This window comes from Lissotriton vulgaris, unplaced genomic scaffold (genome assembly GCF_964263255.1).
Source record: "Lissotriton vulgaris unplaced genomic scaffold, aLisVul1.2 SCAFFOLD_926, whole genome shotgun sequence".
NCBI classification, from domain to species: Eukaryota; Metazoa; Chordata; class Amphibia; order Caudata; family Salamandridae; genus Lissotriton; species Lissotriton vulgaris.
This window is the reverse complement of record NW_028250845.1, coordinates 442,792-463,129: the sequence shown is the minus strand read 5'-3', so window position 1 is coordinate 463,129 and position 20,338 is coordinate 442,792. Positions and strand designations below refer to the sequence as shown.

Sequence of the window (20,338 nt, the reverse complement as noted above, 5' to 3'; positions counted from 1 at the left end):
CTTCAAGATCATTTCCCAGTAGACACTCTACTGGGAGGGCAGGAGACACAACTACCTTCTTAGGGCAAGTCACACCTCCTAATTCCAGGCTCACCATTGCTTGGCTCTGCTGTCTGCATAGGTTACCTGGTGGAATACTCCTGGTAGGATCTGCTCTCGAGACACCAGTCTATATACAACAATGGACACACTGGCTTCTGTATCTCTCAGAGCCTACACCTCAGTGTCATTGATTTTTGGGTTCTGCCTATATTTGTGCATGCTTGGCAGTAAGGCTGCCAGGGTTGCAACTTCCACCCTGTCCACAGAAACTAAGGTTACCTCTATATCCCCCTCTCCATCTCTAGGCCAACTTCAAATTCAACAGTTACACTAACAATACCATGGGACTGCCCACCGGTGGGAGGCTTCTTTGAGCAGATATCATCTCCTTTCTTGTGTCCTATCTGCATAAAATCAAAACACTTCTCTGACTTTGTTGGGTCAACAAACGTCCCCTGGTATCCCTTCCTCTTGAAAGAGGAATGGCCTAGGGACCTCCCTCCCTGTGCAGGTGTTTGTGGACCCTTAGAGGACTCTTTTGCTTTTTTAGCTTGGTTATCCAAGATTTACCCCTTGGAGGGGATCTGTCCTCTTTTCTTTTCAACACCTACCTGGTTCTTTATGGTCACTCGAGTGAACACACTTATCTGCTGTCTCACCCATTTCCCTGGGACTAAACAGTTAAGAGTCCGCTAGATAGTGGTGTAACTTGTCTGAAGGACAATTACTCAATATGTGACCTTTTATTAACTAATTGTAGAGCCCCATATAGGTACTTACCTGGATACCCTGTATGCAGCCCTCTAGCACCTTCAGTGAGATGTTTACAAAGTTATCCTAAGATTGGTTACTTACTTCTCGGTGTTCTTACATTTCATTCTATACTGCTCAATTTTGAGCCCAAATTTACTGAAAAGACATTACTTCATGTGGGAGAAGAACCCTACTCCCTTCCCCTCAAGACAAGAGCGTATTCCACCCAGCTACTGGAATCTACTCCCGCAGTTGTGGACCCCAGTATTGAGAGGTCACCCTCCCATATCCTAAGGACCCACACAAATGCTGTCAGCCACTTATCTATATCATTAACCTCCTGATAGGGACAGTTCCTTTGGGCAGCCTTGGGTCAAACACACCACCCCATAACACCTCTGCCTCCTCTTTGATTTGCTGCCACCATCTCTTTGTTCTTCCCTTGTCCTCTTATTTGTGGCAAAGGCCAACTTCTTTGCCTCTAAATCTATGTAGGCTAACTGGGCATCACTCTCTCTCTCCCTGGGAGACAGACCTACTCTTCCTGCGATGGATCCTCTCCCACCACTAGCTTTGGGCAGGGCACGGGTTATTTTAGAATTGGGCAAGCCTTCTATCTCAGCCTCACTGAGACCTAGGGGGTCCTCCTCCTCTACTTCTTCTGAAGCCTCCTTTGTCTCAAAGGGTTTCTCTCCCAGCTGGGTCTCTGCAACCCAGGCTGTAAGGTATTTTACCAGCTCTGACTTCCTAGTGTTGGTGGAACCTGGTAATTTCCTAGTCCTACACAATCCCCTAACCTCTACTACAGTAAGTGTGGGTAGGCTAGCCAGATCAAGCTCCATGGCATCTATACGTTTTGGGTCACAAACAAAAACTGCTGCAAAATTGAGTTAGAACAAGTTAAAAAAATAGGTTTAATTAATTATTATTAGTCCATATTGAAAATCAAAAACAATTTTGGTACTAGGTCAATTTAGGGGATTTTTTGTAGAAGAACTGTAGCCTTTATTCTCCAACAGCATCCATCAACCACATCACCTGTTTTCTGTCAAGAATCCCCATGTTGCAAATGTAATTTCAACAACCATGGAATGTTGGAATGTACTAAGTTAGGAAAAACATGGGGGAACTAAGGGCTCGGGAAAGGGTACACAAATGGAACAAATACATTGTAAATATAAAATCTGATCAATTGTAGATTACAGCACATCTCCCTCCTATATAATAAAGATGACAAACCAAAAGGTACCAGATTTTTATAAAACTGAGTCAGTAATGACCTAGTTTAAAAATGAACCTTCACTAATAGAAAAATATGCTGTGAAACACTTGAATAAAAAAATATCAAAATACCGGTTACAAAACCTAGCTGACCATACATTACTTAATACAATATGTAGTCCTTGTACCACACTGGAACATTGCGTTATCTTATATTCCTAGGACTCGTACCTGCCTTCCCATCATCAAGGGACATTACAATTGACTTTCCTGGATCTGAGGGGAGGGACTGGGGTCAATTGGTCCAAACTCCAAACCCTTCCATCCTCCAAGGTAATCAATTTTTTTCCTACGACTACCACCTTTATAGGTTCTGAAAAAATACTGCCCCTTCTTTGGCATGGATAAGGAAGCTTAACCAAAACCCAGTCCCCTATTCTCCAATTACCCTCCTTCAAGCTATATTTCAGGTAAAACCATTTTTTTACACATCTTGATGATGCTCATTTAATCTCTACACACTCACCTGGACTCTGCACCATCCAACTAACTAGGAGACAAATTTTGTGCCCGGTAGTCTGCAATTCAGCACCAAGAAAGGTGAAATATTAGTAACCAGATTCCAGGCAGTGCGCTATGCCCAAAACATTTTTTGAAGGATTTTATCGACAGGACTGCCTGACCTGAAGGCACTCTTTAATCATCTGATTAACCCATTCCAACAACGAATTTGCTCTTGAGCAGTATAGTTCTTAAATGTGGTATGGACATCATTTCTAGAAATCCACATTTCATCAGAGTTGTACTGCACCCCATTGTTGGTTATGAGGGTGCTGGGAACACCTTCTGTAATGAACACCTACATAAGATAACATCAGGGATTGAGTGTTGATGTCGGCATCCACTTTAGTCATGATCCAATGTGAATTGTAATTGACTAACACTAGAATACATTTTCCAGCCCACATAAATACTTTGAGAGGACCAATAATATTCACACCCAATTTATCCCATGGTTGGGTTGGAACACTAACTGGGGACAAAGGTGCATTTCTGGTGGCTTCTGTCTTATCACCTAATGCACAGTTTAAGCAATCTTTAACTTTTCTGTCTACCACAGCATCCATCCTGGGAAACCAGTACGCAGGTTTGACCTTAGACTTGGTAGACTTCTCCCTACATGACCTTAGTGGGCTAGTTCTGCAATTCTATCTCAAAGATCATTATGGGGTACCAATCTATCCCCTCTCATAACCCGATTATTGACAACACTGAGCTGATGAGGCACAGCCCAACAATCTTTGAGGCCATCATCTAGGGTACCAAGTTTGTTAGGCCAACCCTGGACAATCTACTCTTTTACTGTTTTGAATGGCCTATCCTTGTCCATTCCTGAATCCCACGCCTCTTTTGAAATTCCTGGAACCTCCACTAACATATTTGATTTACCTGCCTTATTACTTCCTTTGTGTATAGATTGGGGGTTTACCCAAACATAGTCACTGGGACCTGGGCTTACTAAGTACTAGGAGGAGGGGGTCCCAGCGTGAGTGTGTGATAATACAAACAATTCACAAAAATAATCACAAAGACAATGAATGCATCCACATTGTTTTAATCACAATGGGAGTGCGTATATTAAATATACTGAACACTTGATCAATATGTGAACGGTTGTACAGTGCCCCAGGGAGGAAGGGGGGAGTGTGATCAGGTGAGGATGGTGTAATGGGAGGGAATTAGTGACCGTAAAATCAACCAATTAACACAACTTGGTTGGCGAGTTATATGCTATATACAAAACAAAGGACCATAGGTTCAAATTATGAATCAGAACATATCATACTTCACATAGTACAATCAATGTGAAACTAATGGCGTGAAGTTGATGATCAAAACAGGTAGTTGTCAACGTTTCAACCCTCGAAATTACGCAGGGATTAGTGGTGCCCTTGCAATGGGGTCTTCATCAGGACAAAACACGGGGCAGGCAACCTCTGTATGCAAATAGAGTAGCACAAGTTCAAAGAATGTAGTGGTGGAGGGATCGCTTCCCAGTGTCCAATAAATGAGTTTGACACGCGTTCACCAGTGTTAACCTGGGAGATCACAGAACAAGGGTCCTCCGGTCAAACGACTCTGATGTATCCGACGCCGAATCAATCTGGCAAGGATCTTGATTCGGTGTCAGATACATCGGAGTCGTTTGACCGGACGACCCTTATTCCGTGATTTCCCAGATTAACACTGGTGAACGTGTGTCAAACTCATTTATTGGACACTGCGAAGCGATCCCTCCACCACTACATTCTTTGAACTTGTGCTACTCTATTTGCATACAGAGGTTGCCTGCCCTGTGTTTTGTCCTGATGAAGACCCCATTGCAAGGGCACCTCTAATCCCTGAGTAATTTCGAGGGTCGAAACGTCGACAACTACCTGTTTTGATCATCAACTTCACGCCATTAGTTTCACAATGATTGTACTATGTGAAGTATGATATGTTCTGATTCATAATTTGAACCTATGGTTCTTTGTTTTGTATATAGCATATAACTCGCCAACCAAGTTGTGTTAATTGGTTGATTTTACTGTCACTAATTCCCTCCCATTACACCATCCTCACCTGATCACACTCCCCCCTCCCTCCCTGGGGCACTGTACAACCGTTCACATATTGATCAAGTGTTCAGTATATTTAATATACTCACCCCCATTGTGATTAAAACAATGTGGATGCATTTATTGTCTTTGTGATTATTTTTATTACTCCCTTCATCTTCCTGTTTGCACAGTAATCTAGACAATCCTCAACCAGATATTTCATGGCAGGAAAATATTCAACTTTGAAATTATTTTCTTCAACCCAGTGGTGGTTGGTTTCAGATCACATTGGAGGGGCAAAAAAAAAGATACACATGTTAAGCAGCATGAGTAAAGCATCTTTATTGGCTGGGGGCTGGCTCCATGCTCCAAAAGGCACTGTAGGCCTGTGCCTGCTCCCCAACCCAGCTGTCCAAGACAGCCGAGTTGGGGTTATTTGAATTGCGAATGTCGGTTTGATTGTACCAAGGTAGTCGGCCAAACCAACATGTCCACCTCCATCTTAAGTGGCCACTCCTCCCTACTGCCAATCATTGGCATCAGTGACGCACTGGCTCTGCCCTGCCCTCATACTCTGATTGATGGCAGAAAGCTTCTAAAATAGGATAGTAAAAAAATCATGTTATTGCCATTTTATTTTTGAAGCTTCCGTCTAGCAGTGTGCGGAGGGGACGCTTCTCCACTCGAAATGGAGGAACTGCCGCTGCTTCATCCCCAAAAGACCATTTAGCAATCTGGGGGATTGTTTTCTCTTTTTTTTGGTGGAGAAAATATACACCAGAGGCTTATGATCAGTGCGCACCATAAAAGGAAAACTCCTTAGAAAGAATTTGAAGTGGCCTATGGCCCAAGCACATGCTTAAGCTTCTCTTTACACCATTGAGTAATTGAGTTCAGCATCCTTTAAAGCCCTGGACGCAAAAGCAATGATTTTCCCTTTACCCTCCACCATTGGAGCGAGAGACGCACCAATACCTGTGCTACTGGCATCATGGCCAAAATAGTTCTTCAACGAGTGTCAAAGTCACCCAAAGATGGTGCAATTATAATGGCTTCTTCAGCAGAATAAAAAAAATCCTGGCATGTGGCATCCCACTTTTGAAAAGTGTACCTGTTTTCAACAAACCTCAGGTACGGTCAGATCGGGAAAAATCCTGACAAATCTCATAATTTATTCAACTTATCTTAAAAATGATTTTAATTCTTCTTTATTAACAGGAGGAGGTGCCTTCCTTACTGTTTAAATCAAATCTCTCTTAGGCCTAATACCATGCTTAGAGATGGTATGCCCTAAGTAATTAACAGGTTCCACACCAATTTGACACTTATCCCTCCTAGCGGTAAATTCTGCTTCCTTGAGTGCCTCTTAGACTTTCTTTAGGGTATTATTGTGGTGAATTTCATTGTCACTGTCAATCAAAATATCATCTTGGAAGCATAACGGTTTTTTGTTTCTTCCAATCCCTTTTGCATCACGCTTTGAAATACTGCAGCTGCTGAAGCAAGGGCAAATGGCATTCTCCAATATCAGAAAGTGTTATTTTCTCACAGGAACTACACAAAACAAAATCCCTGTAACCCTTTCACAGCTCCAAAATAACAGTCCAATGTCTATATCAGTAACTTGAGCTAGAGGTGGGGTTACCACACCAAATAATCTAGACAATTACTTATATTCCTTTGCAAAACTCCACACTAACCCCTGAAGGCCTGTTTTTATTTCTTTGCTTCTGAGTTCCCTGGGTGTGGTTTGAACAGGAAGGAGAGTCTCAGATTGCAGGTAACAGTGCCAACAGGAATCATAGGTGGGCCTTCACCGTGGCTGTGGTCTTAAGCGATGCAGGAACATGCATGCACAATTCCCCATTGCTGTGCCTGTCAACTTTAACAGTTCTCCTCATGTGACAGGCATGTAACAGTAGCTATACATGTCAGTGTGAAGGGCCAAAAAATATAGAGTGGGTGGCGTACATGGCACGCCTAACTCTGAGGCAAAATAGTTATTGAGGAATGCGGTGCTAACAACTCTCCACAATATCACCTCTAAAATAAACTGTGCCTCTCAGAGAGACAGGCAGTACACTGTGCTTCCTTTAATTACTATTCAGCAGGCACAACACTCTGAGGCAAATGTGTGATTACGGCAGCTGCAGAAATCCGCCTTTCCTAGCTGTGCCTGTCAGTGTGCCAGTCCAGAACACTTTGCCGTAAGAGACACAGAGCTGATGCCTCCCTTATTAACATTTAGACTGGCATGGCGTGTTAAGGGATGGGAGTGGTCACAGCAGTTGCCGAAAGCTTCATTCCAAGCTGTGCCTATCAGCATGACAGGCAGAAACACTCTGCCAAAGACGAGAGCAGGACTGGGATATGCTGTAATTAAGCTGTGCCTGTCAGCGAAAGGTCACAAAAGACGCCTCCCCAAGGACTACCAGGTGCTAACAGTACTCTGATGTAATAGTGCAATCACAACGATGAGTGCCGGATCCCTGTTTGTTAACCAAACATTGTCAACTTAGTGGCTCAGAGCAGAACGGAAGCACTCCTCTCTGATGTCTCCTGATCTGCTCACCTACCACAGTACATGTGCGGCAGGCTAACATTTATAGTTATTTTTTCAGCTGAGGCACAGAAGCCGCCTTTGTTTCCTCTTCTACTTCATTACATGGGCCATGAAACCACAAAAGTACTTTGGGAAGCCAGAGGAATATGATGTATCCTAAAAAGTGAACCGGTTACATTGTTGTCATCAAGGCCTTCTGCGGAATATTCAGGGGAAGAGGCTCTCACAGCTGTCCCCTGTTAGCAGATCATTGCCAACATTGTAAAGAATATAGCTGACACAAATCATGTAGATGAACTGAGCCTTTATTCTACAACAGACTCCATCAGCCACATCAGCTGTTTTCTGTCAAGAATCACCCTGTTCCAAACTGTTGTTCCAAGGACAATGGAATGTTGGAATGCACTGAGTCAGAAAAAACATGGGGGAGGCAAGGGAAAGGTTACACAGATGGGACAAATACATTGTAAATAGAAAATCCAATTGTAGATTACAACAATGATTTATTAGTACCTGAAGATAGGTACCCACAGCTAGTAATAACACTACAATCACAAATAAGGTCCAGTCAAGTCTCATTAAATTAATCCTCGCTCATCCCTTTGTAGCTTGGCAGATGAGCAGTCAGACTTAATTTCGGAGAGAATGGTGTGTGAAGCATTTAATATCATCAAAACAGTAAATAAGTAAGACACAAAACACAATAAAAATCCAACACCAATTTATAAAAACAGAGAACAAGTATGGATCGTGGAGCCAGAGTGGAAGTTGAACCAGAGTTAGTACGGCCCAGTATTTAGACCCAAGGCACACATGATACCGGGCAGTGACCCTTTGACAGTAAACAGACTGGAGGCCCACAGTTTCATTCAGCCGTAACGAGTCCCAGATGGAGGGGAAAACACACTGAACAAATAGTTGTAACATGAAGACCTCAGTGACAACCTGTGGAAACGTTTGAGCATTAGGACCAGCTGAGGCATCGGCACTGTGGCCAGTGACCTCAATGAAGTGCAACTTACATATTGACACCCTTGGGCCTTGTCCTTGGAGTCAGAGTGGCAGGATGTGGTCAAGTCCTTCTTTGCTTTTTTATGATGTTGTTTGTCTTTGAACACACTTTGTCATTTCGGTCTTGTTTGACTCAGATAAATATTGTTTATGTTTTTGAACTTGTGTTGAGTCTTTTTGTGGTGTTTTCACTATGGTACTGTAATTAAAGTTTGCATATACACTTTACTCATTGCATCTTAAATTAAATCTGACTGCTCTGTGCCAGGCTATTAGACAACGGTGAGCACAGGTTAATTTAGGTTATGTAACTGATTTATCCTGACTAGGATTGTGGTCTCTTCTTGGACAGGGTGTGAACCTCTGCCAACTGGAGACCCAATTTTAACAATTCTTTACTCCAAGAATATCACAACAGTTCTGTAGATTAAAACCTGTTTCTAACTGAAAGAGAAGCAACTCCTTTACTATACATATACAAGTTAGCTGCACACCCTACTTGGGTATGGTGCACAATTTACATGATGGAGTTGGCAACATTAAATAGGCTAGGAGAGTGCAAAAGTATGATGAAGCAATATTTATCCTGCTGTAGGGTTTGCAAAATTGGTCACACCCAAGTCACTAGTACCATTTTTTATTTAAAAACCACATATGATTTGTGAGCAGAACTCAAGAGTTAGGAAGTCCAGTCTGCCCTGGAAGTCCTGATTGGAGGTCATTTGAAATGTTATCATAAGTGATAAAAGAAGCATCTGCATGGAAGCATTGCACCTTGAGATCATGTACCTCCATTCAGAACTCCCTTTCTGCTTACACTCCTAGTCAAACTGCAAGTAAACCTAGTTTTATCGCCACAGAGAGTTATTTTTAGGGAGAGAGAGACTGCTGCACCAACCTGACACTTCACCTACCAGATACTTCTCCCTGCCATTGTTCAAAGGATATTTTTTCCTGAAGGAACTTCCAGGCTCACTCATCCATGCTAAACTGTATTCCCCAGGCAAAGCAAGAGCTTGGTGGCTCTTGCAGGGTTGAAAGTTCCAAAAGGTCTCTGTCAGAACACCAACAGGGTCAGAGCCTGGGCACTTGGCACTGAGCTCATGGCACCAACCCTTGATGCAGCACAGCAGTCAGGCCATGCTTTCTAAAGGTTGAGAATGCTTCCCGTGTGCAAATTGGGTGAATGTTCTGCATCTGGCCTGGGGAGGGAGTCAATTTTCCAGATGTCTGGCAAGGTCCCACCTGCTTCTTGAGGGTTGAAAACTCTTACAGGTTGCATTCAGATCTCTGGTTTGGCTTGCAGTTCCCTAGGCCCTGGCCTCATCCACCAGCCCATACTGTCACAAAGTGCTCAAGAAAGGGTTATTTAGGGTTTTTAGAGGGTGTTCCTGCTTCTGCTGAGTTGAAAGGTGTGTCAGCTTCTAGTCAGAGCTCTGGATGACCTTTAAGGCTTACCGCTAGGCCTTGGATTTTTTTACTGGTCTCTATTATTGACAAGTGCCCAGGGTGGAGTTCCACATGTACGAAGATTGCCCCCCTGCTTCTCTAGAGTGAAATGCCCAGACAAGTGCCAATTAGAGCTCTGTTCTTTCTCAGGGTTTGATCGTCTGGGACTTGACTTCAAATGCTAGTCCTTGGTGTCACAAAGGAACATGAAGAAAAGCTCTAACCAGATCCATGTCAGAACTCCTGGAGGTCCTGTCTTCTGGACTGTTTTAGGACCACTCAATTTGGGCTCCATCTGCTACCTGGTATTGCACTAGGAACCATTGCAGACATCTAGACGCCTGGCTGGGACTCCCAGACACGTCAGGCATAAAAAGCTCTCACAGGACTCCAACAGAGCTCCAGCAGCCATCAGACAGGGCCCTAGTCTACAGAGTCCAGGCTCTACCACTGACCTGGAGTTTTCCTCCATGCTCAACCTGCCTTCCATGTGCAAGCACCAGTCAAGCTCAAAGTGCTGACATTTTGCAAGCGTCTGGGGCACTTACCCTGGCTTCCCTCAAACAAAGTCCCCACCAAGACAATTTGGCCCCCTGTCCATGCAGAGTAGGCACGATTTCCCTGCCACACTTGGATCCTTGCAGCTAACTACATCTCATATAGTTTCAGTAGTAAGAAATGCTTATCTTACAAATGACACCATTTTGCTCAAAATTTCCACTTACAGAAACCTGGGTGTTTCTCCCGATGAAGACCTTGTGATACTGCTCCCAGGGTCATAATGCACCATGCAGGCATCTTTTAGAGGAAGGTCCTGCCACATGCTCAGAAACTTAAGAAGGAGAGAAAAGAACGGCATGGATTCTGCCAGCCTGATACACCTCTTTCCCTCCAAGGACTCAGACCCTATCCATGGACTACACTAAACAATATCTTTTTTTTCACAGCATAACTCCTGATCAGGGACAGGTTTGTGGAAACATTTTTTGGTTTATAGTTTTTGGATGTCCAAAAACTTGGGAGTGACTTCAACATACCTCAGGGACAAAAACACTTCCTTGACCCCAGTCAAAGCTCCAGCTAGTATCTGGAGCCTAGCCACCAGGGTTTAGGCTCCAGCCACTTCCCGGGGCTTCCCACCATGCAAAGCTTCCATCCTAATTGCCAGCACATATCCATTTGGAATTCCTAGCATGACCAGATCTCCAGGCTTTGTGGTCAGACATCTGTTAGTGTGCCAAAGAAAATTAATGGTATGGCCAGAAGGTGGGTCTATCCTGAAAGTCCCTACAAAGGCTTATTTGAAACGTTCGCCTAGGCAGGGCTCCATAATGCAAAGAGGTCAGATATATTTGTTGAATCATCCTCTTCCATCATCCAAAGTGCAAGAAAAATCATTCACCTTCCTTCTGACTTACAAGGACCTCTGGACCAACCATATCATTCTCCCAGTCAAAGGATACAACAGAGGTAACTTTAGGATCAATGAGGTATGCAGAAGACTTTGGGCCACTCCAAGGTGAACAGGTCAGAAACTGTTTACACGGTCCCAGTCAGAATGCTCATCTGCCCTGAGGTGCGGTCCCTGGGCTCCATTTGCTGCCTCTGATGTCACAAAGTTCCCAAAATGGGGTTCTTCAGGCCTGGAGAGAGCTCTTCTGCTCTTGCAGGGTGTTTGGCATTCGGTGCAGTCCCCTTGGCCTGGATCCATTTGCTCGGTCATGATGTAAAGATCTGAAGATTTCTTCCCAAGCCCTGCTAGCTAAAAAGATTACCTGATCACAATCAGTACTCTGGCAGGCCAGTGTTACAGGCTTCTGGTCTGTGTTTCATTTTGACAACTCTTTTTATCACAAAGTGCCCTGGATGCGGTTCCATAGGCATAAAGAGGGCATCACTGTTCGTCAATGGTAAAAAGCTCTGACAGATCTAATCAGACCTTTACTCTGGCATTAGGTGCAGTTCCTTGGACCTGAGTTCATCTGCTGGCCAATGGAGTCACTAAGTGCCCATGACTTTGGGGTTCCATAGGCCTGGCAAGTTTTTCTCTGCTCCTCTATGGAGCAAAGCTCTAACCAGACCCCAATCAGAGTTATGAGAGGCCCTGCATGCTTGCTTGGGCTGAGGACACTGCTCTTTTGCATGGTATAGCCAGATGTCTAGCCTTTGAGGTCAGGGATCTGGTTGGGTGCCACAAGATATTAATGATACGGCCAGATGACTGCACTGTTCTGGAAGTCCCCATCAGGACTAGTTTGAAATGTTTTATCCAGTCAGAACGACAAAAGTAAAGATACATTTTCCAAACGTCCCTACTCCTACCCAACATAGAGCCACACCATACCACCAAGTAGTATGTGGGTGAACTGATGCAAAAAATCTCTGGATCCAGTCTATCGTCTGGTGAATACTTTAAGATGAGGAATCTGCAGTTAGACGTACCCAAGAGAACTGAAATGCATTGTAGTAAAAGGAAAAAAGGAACAAGCAACTATTAATTCTTCCAATACCATACTAGGAAGTATGTGCTCAAATTCTCTCCCAGAGATTTAATGGGACTGATTATTCATGCAAAGTGCTAATGCAGATACTTTAGAAAAAAATACAATATTGTGTTTGACACATGTATTATGTAAATCATGAAGTCCTAGCATTTACACATAAATGCATTTTCTATTTGCAACCATTTTTTGACTAAACCATAATGTTATGAATCGGTGAGTCAGTTTAGAAATAATTTAGAATAGATCAATTATAGAGGAGTGGCAGAACCCGCAGAGAAATTGGATAGATGAAGCTGTTAGAACATACAGTATGTCAGGAAATAATCAGGACACTTTTTAGCAGTTTCCGAGCTCAAAAGTGATTTGTCAGGAACAGAATATTCTGTCCTAAACTAAATAGCAATTAGTTCACCAGAAGAACACAGGAAATAAGAAATCCCAGTTACCTTTCTCCAGATTAGTGGCGACAGAGTACTTTGTCATACATTTGGCTTTCCTTTACATAGCTAGGACCACCCTGGCCCTATCCCAGGGCCCTAGGGGCATCGATATTTGGCCATCGTCCGTCTCCCTTCCAGATCACAGCCCTCCTACCCTTCCATGGGCCTGCCTTCCAAGTGAGCAGGCTCAGTGGTGAAGCAGATATACTGGGCCGAGCAGCTATGTACTCTGACCAATTGGGTGTATATGGCCTGTTTAGGGATGGACAACTTGACTAAACTGGCTGTTGTTTCAAGTAAAGAGCTTCCAAGCATGTGGACCAGTACCCCTGACCTATCACTTGAACAGTTCCGGTAGTGATCTCATGCTGGCACCTTCGGCTGCGCTGATCGGCTGCTGTATCAGCTTAACATTGAATTTCAGCTACCCAGTGGATCTCTGATGAAAACCTGACTGGATCCTTTTGTCGTCCCTCTTACCGTGCAAAGGAAGATTTAGTAGCATCATCTGTTAGGTGTGGCTATTTGTCCCACACCACTCTGCCGCCCTGATGGAGGTGTTGCCTTAGCTTGGGCCATACACTGGAACACGCGTTGGCGTGCAACTCGTCTCGTGTCCTTGGATTGTATTTCCATTTACCACCACAACGATATATGAGAATCTTCCATCTGAACATCATGTGCCAGTCTTACCACCTTGATTGATCTGTGATGCTCTGCAATTTTGTTTGTTTTGTAGTATGAGTGTACATGTCTATTTGAATGCATGTTAGTATGATTGATAGTTTTGAATGTGATATTTGGGACAATGTGTATTTATATATCTATTGTTGAGTATTTAATTATCTATCTTTGTATTTTGTAAAGCCTGACAATCATGTTTGAGATTATGAAAAAAAATATATATATATATTGTTGTTAAACTAACTTGGTTGTTGAAACATTGAATATATGCAAGTGTCTGCTCTGGTGCTGGGTGCCTGATGTTGGGACCCTTTCCTTAGGGCCGTTTTGCAATTATTACATATAGGCAGGTGATTTTTGTGTGCGTTGGTTCTGCTATCCTTTATTTCTACAGCATGGCTTTAAGAGTGGTGAACCTAATCTTTGTTTCAAATTTGTGAGTTGTCTGTCAATTAATGGCCTCATTGGACAGCTAACATGGCGTTTGGTTACCTTAAGTTCCACCCCTCCTATCGGCCGAGAAATATTAATCAGAGGATTATTGTTTCTGTGGTAAATGGAAGTGCTGCAGATGTCTAGTCAGAAAGGGGCCAGTACAGTTAGAGTTGTAAAGGAGAGTAATCACATAATAAAAGGTTTACCATGCTTACGCTGTAATACTTACTTGGTGACAAGAGGGAGGGATCATGGGATAGAAAACTGTTACTTTTTAAATAGTTGAACTTAAATCTAGTGTGGAACTGTGAAGAAAAGGAGAGATGTAGGAAAGTGGGCATGCTATGTGCTGCCACTGAAATTCCTGTTTCCATATATATTTTTTAATGATAAAGCGCAACATATTCCAGAGTTTATTGGTGATACAAAGGACAAGACATGCTAAATGAAGAAACTGATCTTTATATGCATACTTAAAAAGATGGGTTTTCAAATATTATTTAAAGGATGGGGTTATAGATAAAGATCTTAGTTCATTAGGGAGTTTATTTCACTCTTTTGCAGTGGCTTGGAAAGAAGCATGACCACCAAGAGAAACGGTCCTAATCTGAGGGGTGGATAGTAAATACTTAGCTTTGGAATAAAGATACAAAGAAGCAGTTGATGACATTTCTAGCCAGGATACGAGCAGATTTATGGTGCACAATCCTGTGCATGACCACCATAGATTTATACAGGATCCTGTATTTCACCTAAAGCCAGTGTAGATGGTTGAGTAGAGGAGATATGTGATTTCTAATGGAAGATTTAGCAATGAATCAGGCTCTAGCATTTTGAATCCACTGGAGCGTTCTGATAGACTTGAGCAGTATAGGAAGGTAATAGGAATTGGCATAACCGAGGTTTGATTGTACCATTATGGTAATGACTTGTTTAGGGTAGTCTTTAGGGATGAAAGGCAAGATGTTGCTGAGTACCTTTAACTGCTAAACCTGGTGATGGAAACCCTGTTTACACGAGGGGTTAAAGTGCAGTTGGCATAGAATAATACTCATGTTTTTTTTACTCCTGGTACAGGAATAGGTGATGGTGTAATAGAAGAGGGCCATAGACCAGTATACAATGTTCCAAAGGTATTTCTTTTTATTTCTGTAATTACAATATCTCTATCTTTCCTTGAGTTGATTTTAGTTTGTCATCACCCAGTACCTTACAAAACTGAGAGTGTTAGCCATGGTGTTCTGGCCATTAGGCTTAAGAAAACGTTTAAAAAGTAGCTCAGTATCATCAGCGTACTTAAAAAAAGAAATGTCAATTTCTGATCAGCCAAAGGGGTTTCACACAGATTGAAAAGTAAAGGCTGAACAAATCAAACAAAAGACTTGCAAAGTAGGGTCGGAGGTGTCTGAAATGCCACTCTCAGTGCCTGCCCCCTCAACAATGATTGAAACTATTTGATACCTTAGGAATGTAAATCAAATACAGACAATATATCCAGTAAAATTAAGTGGTTGATTGTATCAAAGGCTAGGGAGAGGTTAAGAAAAATGAAAGCTACTGTCTCTCAGCTGTTGTGCATGTATCTTCAAGAGCTGTGGTAGTAGACATGTGGTGCTCATGGTTCTCCTGAAATCAGCCTGGGAAGGACATAATATCTGCTTTGCTTCTACAAAATCTTGGATAAAAGTGAGTGTCTCCGGGATTTTGGCAAAGAAAACCAGATGTGCAGAGTCCACTGCATGCCCACTGCATGTTTTTTCAGCAGTGGTTTTAAAAACCAATGCTTTGCATGCATTAGGGACCTTCTCCTGTTTAAATGATTGATTGAATAAAACAGTTGGGATGAGTGTGCAGTACTAGTTATTTTATTACTGTGGCTAGACACTGGTCATGAGGAGAACCTGAAACACTGGCCGACAGGGATTCTCTGGGGGTTCTAATAATAATGGAGACAATCTTATCAATATTATCTGTCTAAATATGTTCAGTTTTGGTTGCAAAATGTGTTCCATAGTTGACAGATTTTGTCAGACGCACTAGTCAGAGGTTTGGAGGGACAACACTGGAGAATCCTTTTGATAAGTGTGGAGAATTTCGAATATTAGTAGTATAAACAGTTAAGTATAGTCGTTTGAATCATTGTTTTGTACTTCTATAAAGTTATTCAATAAAATACCCTAGCTTCTTGCATAAATTTATTTATTTATTTACGCAACTTTTATAGCGCAACAAATACCCTGAGGTGTCTCGGCGCTGTGGAGCTACTAAATTCAGCTATCCTCTTACTGGTTAAACAACCATGTTTTTAAGAGCCTGCGAAGCTCATCAGATTAGGGGCAGTTTTGATGGCAAGTGGCAAAAGATTCCAAAGTTTTGGTGTGGCTACAAGAAAACGCCTGTCTCCCCAAGTGGCCGTTCTTGTACGTGGCACAGAGAGGAGACTGATGTTAGCCGATCTTAATTGCCTTCTGGGGACATAAAGCTGAAAGGCTTCAGTCAGGAACCTGGGTCCTATGCCATGTACTGCCTTATATGCAATACAGAGGGCCTTAAATTTTATACGGCTCTCAACTCTCAGCCAGTGGAGCTGACGAAAGCCATGAGTAGTAGATTTGCGGCGAGGAATGTTTAAAAGAATCCTGGCAGCCGCATTCTGAATGGATTGCAGCTTAGTTATGACACGCTTCTGGGTGTGAAGAAAGAGAGCGTTCCCATAATCTATTTTTGAGAAGACTAAGGTGGAGACCAAAGTCTTCCCAGCTGAGGGAGGAAGATAAGGCAGTAATTTCTTTATTTTTTTCAAAACAAAGAATGATGACGAAACAACCTTGTTAGTGTGAAGGTCAAAAGCCAGCTTGCTATCAAATATCACTCCCAGATTTCTGGCTTTTTCCACTGGAACAGGTGGAAGGCCAAGCTTTTCCGGCCACCAACTGGAAGACCATTCAGGGGAGAGTTTTCCAAAGGTCATAATCTCGGTCTTGTCCGAGTTGAGCCTAAGACAGTTCGAGGTCATCCAGGTACTGACCTCAAGCATAGCTCTCTGGAAGTTAGCTGCCACAGCAAGGCCGTCCCTGTGGATAGCCAGGACCAGCTGGGTATCATCTGCGTAAGATGTAAGCCGTACCCCATAGGCCTTTATTACCCTCGCCAAGTCCGCTACATAGATATTAAATAGCATTGGACTTAGCGAGGAGCCTTGTGGGACTCCACAGGGGAGAGCAGAGATAGGTGAATAAAATTCTCCCAGCCTCACCGTCAGGGTACGGTTTGCGAGAAAAGATGAAATATGGTCCCTGGCTAAACAGTTTATCCCCAGGGCTGTGACACGGTCGACTAGAGTGACATGGTCGACCGTGTCAAAGGCCGCTGACAAATCCAGAAGGATCAGGACAGCCGCCCCTCCCTGATCCATGATCACCCTGATCTCATCAGAGGCCTTTATCAGAGCGGTCTCTGTTCCATGCCCTTTCCTGAAACCAAATTGCGTTTCGTCGAGAAGATGGTGAGTCTCGACGAACTCTGAGAGCTGTCTATTCATCAGGAATTCGCATACTTTGGCAGGAAAGGGCAGACACGCAATGGGTCTGTAACTAGCAACGGCCGTGGGATCTAGGGAAGGCTTTTTTAGAAGAGGTTTTATGACAGCCTTCTTCCATATATTAGGAAAATGGCCTGTCTGAAATGCAAAGTTGCAAATCTCCATAAGGGGGCGTGAGATCACTTCTGTGAGTTTTGACATCACTGAGGGGGGACATTGGGTCCAAAGGGGAGCCCGATTTGATGAGAGAAATGAGTTTGGTGACATCATCGTGTGAGGCAAGTGAGAAACATGAAAAGAAATCATGGTTGTGATGGTGAGGCCCTTCTTCCCCAATACCGCCTCTGTATTCAGTTTCAATTTCCCCTTTAAATGATGCATATATATCTGCCACCTTTGAGGTAAAGAAAGTGGATAATTCATTGCAAAAATTCTGTGAGGGCTCAACTCCAGAGCCAGAGGGGGGTGTGGACAGAGTCGTGACAACAGAGAACAACTCTCTGGCAGAGTTGGCAGCAGTCTCAATTTGCGCCGAAAAGAAAACCGTTTTTTGAGTCATAACCGCCTTTTTATAAACTGCAAGGGCATCTTTATAAATTTGCCTAGCTATAGGACAGTAGGCTTTCCTCCATCGCCTTTCTAAGTTCCTACAATGTTGGCGATGAAGTCTGAGATCTTCATTATACCAGGCAGCCGAAGGGGATGCTCTATTAGGTCTTGTGCGTTTTTCTGGGGCCACTAGATCAGCGGCGGTACGGATCCAGTCCTGAAAGTCTGAAGCTGATAGTACAGGAGTATTTCCGTCCCAAGAACAGGAAGAGGCTAGAAGGAAGGCAGGAAGATACTCATTTTCTTTCAGCTCTACTTACCTTAAGTTTCTAGGAAACAAGATCAATATTAAACCCAGGATTTTGATGATGTATATTGTTTTTGGGAACATTTACATTTCTTTAGAGGGGTTATGGTAGTCAAGCCTGCAGTACAATTCTTCTACTAGATGTTTGTTAGAGTCTACATCTTGGGGTTGATCTCTAGTGTCGTTAAAAGTGGGACTGGTAGCAATGTATCCCTAGGGCAGACAGTGTGAGACCTTTTTCCAGTATCGAATAGACACTGATAGTTTGTTGGCTTTAAGTAGTGGTGATGTGTGGTTCTTAATAGAAAAATCGATTGTGTAATGATCAGAATATAGTCAACATAACTGATTGCTAGTAGTACACCTTTTTTGTGAGATGTAAAGACAGGGTGTAACTGATGACCAGAGATGTGAGTGGGTCCTGATATAAAAGGGACAATTTTAGCCAGGCAATATAGCCAAGAAAATCCTGGCATCAGGCTGAGTTGTATTTACTCAGCAGTTAAACGTTCCAAGGATAATGCCATTATCAAACTTTAGAGCGATTAGCTTGGTCATTCAGAATTGCTTCAGAAGTTTGTTTCGTAGATGCATCTGAGGGATGATAGATGTAAAATAAATTAATAAAGTAGGCTTTAAGTTTCACAGAACAAGTTAAAGCCCAAGATGGAAACAAAAAAGTGATTTGTTCAAACTGGCTCAGAAAGAGCCACTTTTCTGACCAGGAGGAACATGTTGAAAAGAGGTAAGTGAACTTAGGGCCCGATTCACAGAATGAACTTAAGACTCAATCCCAAACTTAATACTATTTTGGTATTCACAGAATGCACTTACTTATTTCGGTATTCACAGAAGGCAATTACTAATTTCGGTATTCACAGAAGTCAGTAGTCCTAACATTAGGACTCCTAAATGCCTTCTGTGAATACCGAAAGTCTTAAAGTTAGGATTTTTCTCAGTTTAGGAGTCCTAAAGTTAGGAGTCCAACTTTACTACTACTAAATTGAGAAAAATCCTAATTTTAAGACTTTCGGTATTCACAGAAGGCATTCAGGAGCCCTAAAGTTAGGAGTCCTAACTTTACTACTACTAAATTGAGAAAAATCCTAATTTTAAGACTTTCGTTATTCACAGAAGGCATTTCGTAGTCCTAAAGTTAGGAGTCCTAACTTTACTACTACTAAATTGAGAAAAATCCTAATTTTAAGACTTTCGGTATTCACAGAAGGCATTTAGGAGCCCTAAAGTTAGGACTACTAACTTCTGTGAATACCGAAATGAGTAAGTGCCTTCTGTGAATACCGAAATGAGTAAGTGCATTCTGCGAATACCAAAATAGTAGTAAGTTTAGGATTGAGTCTTCAATTCATTCTGTGAATCGGGCTCCTTACACTTAAACAGAGTTAAGAAGTAGTACTGAGAATGGTGCTACATTTTATGCACCTTTGAATACAAGATGCACCTTTGAATACGAGGTTTGCAAACATGAGTTAAATACCAGTGCTCCTATAGTGGGTGCGAGCCTCTTGGGGTTCTGGCTTCTGGCTCCATGCACCCTGCACCCTTGGGCATGTCGTGCCCCAGGATGTTTGATAAGGGCAGTACACCTGTGAACTGATAACAGAAATAACCTGAGGTAAGATCAGGATCAGTAGAAACCTACAGCAGAGCAGAAATGCAAATGTTTGGGTGATTTTGTAAAACTTGGTCTCACTATCCTCCTGACATTTTGTATTTCAAGCACAAATGTATCTAAAAAAAGAACATTTATGTATATATATCTCTCAAACTTTATGTATTATCAAAACAATTATGTGTGTTACCTACTGTGAAATGTTTTTTTCCACAAAATATATTTTTGTTTTTATAAAGTGACAAGCTTACCCGTTGCGTGTTGCTGCGATCTCAGTAGAAAGGAAATTTAAGGAAACTTGTTATGATAACATTCAAGTTACATTGTGTCATTTTTATTGAAATGTATTCATTTTAATAAAGAAAACATTTTAAAGTGTTGTTTTAATTCTGTTTATTTATTCGAGTTCTTGTGGATACGCAGTATTTTTTGTTTTTCCGTCTGGTGCGTACACAAATAAATCAGAAGTTTTTCTGACGCGTGACCTGGCCACATACAGTTGTCCATGTGAGAAGCACGGATTCTCCAAATCTAGTCCACACACTTGCAGCGATTGTCCTTGTGCTTTGTTGATGGTCATTACAAAAGCGAGTCGCACCGGAA

General features: G+C 42.5%; 1 protein-coding gene across 1 annotated transcript in view; it reads left to right on the top strand.

The window, feature by feature from the left end:
* Positions 1-20,338, top strand: part of LOC147663099 (nebulette-like) — a 348,425-nt gene that overhangs the window by 45,235 nt on the left and 282,852 nt on the right. The window lies entirely within an intron of this gene.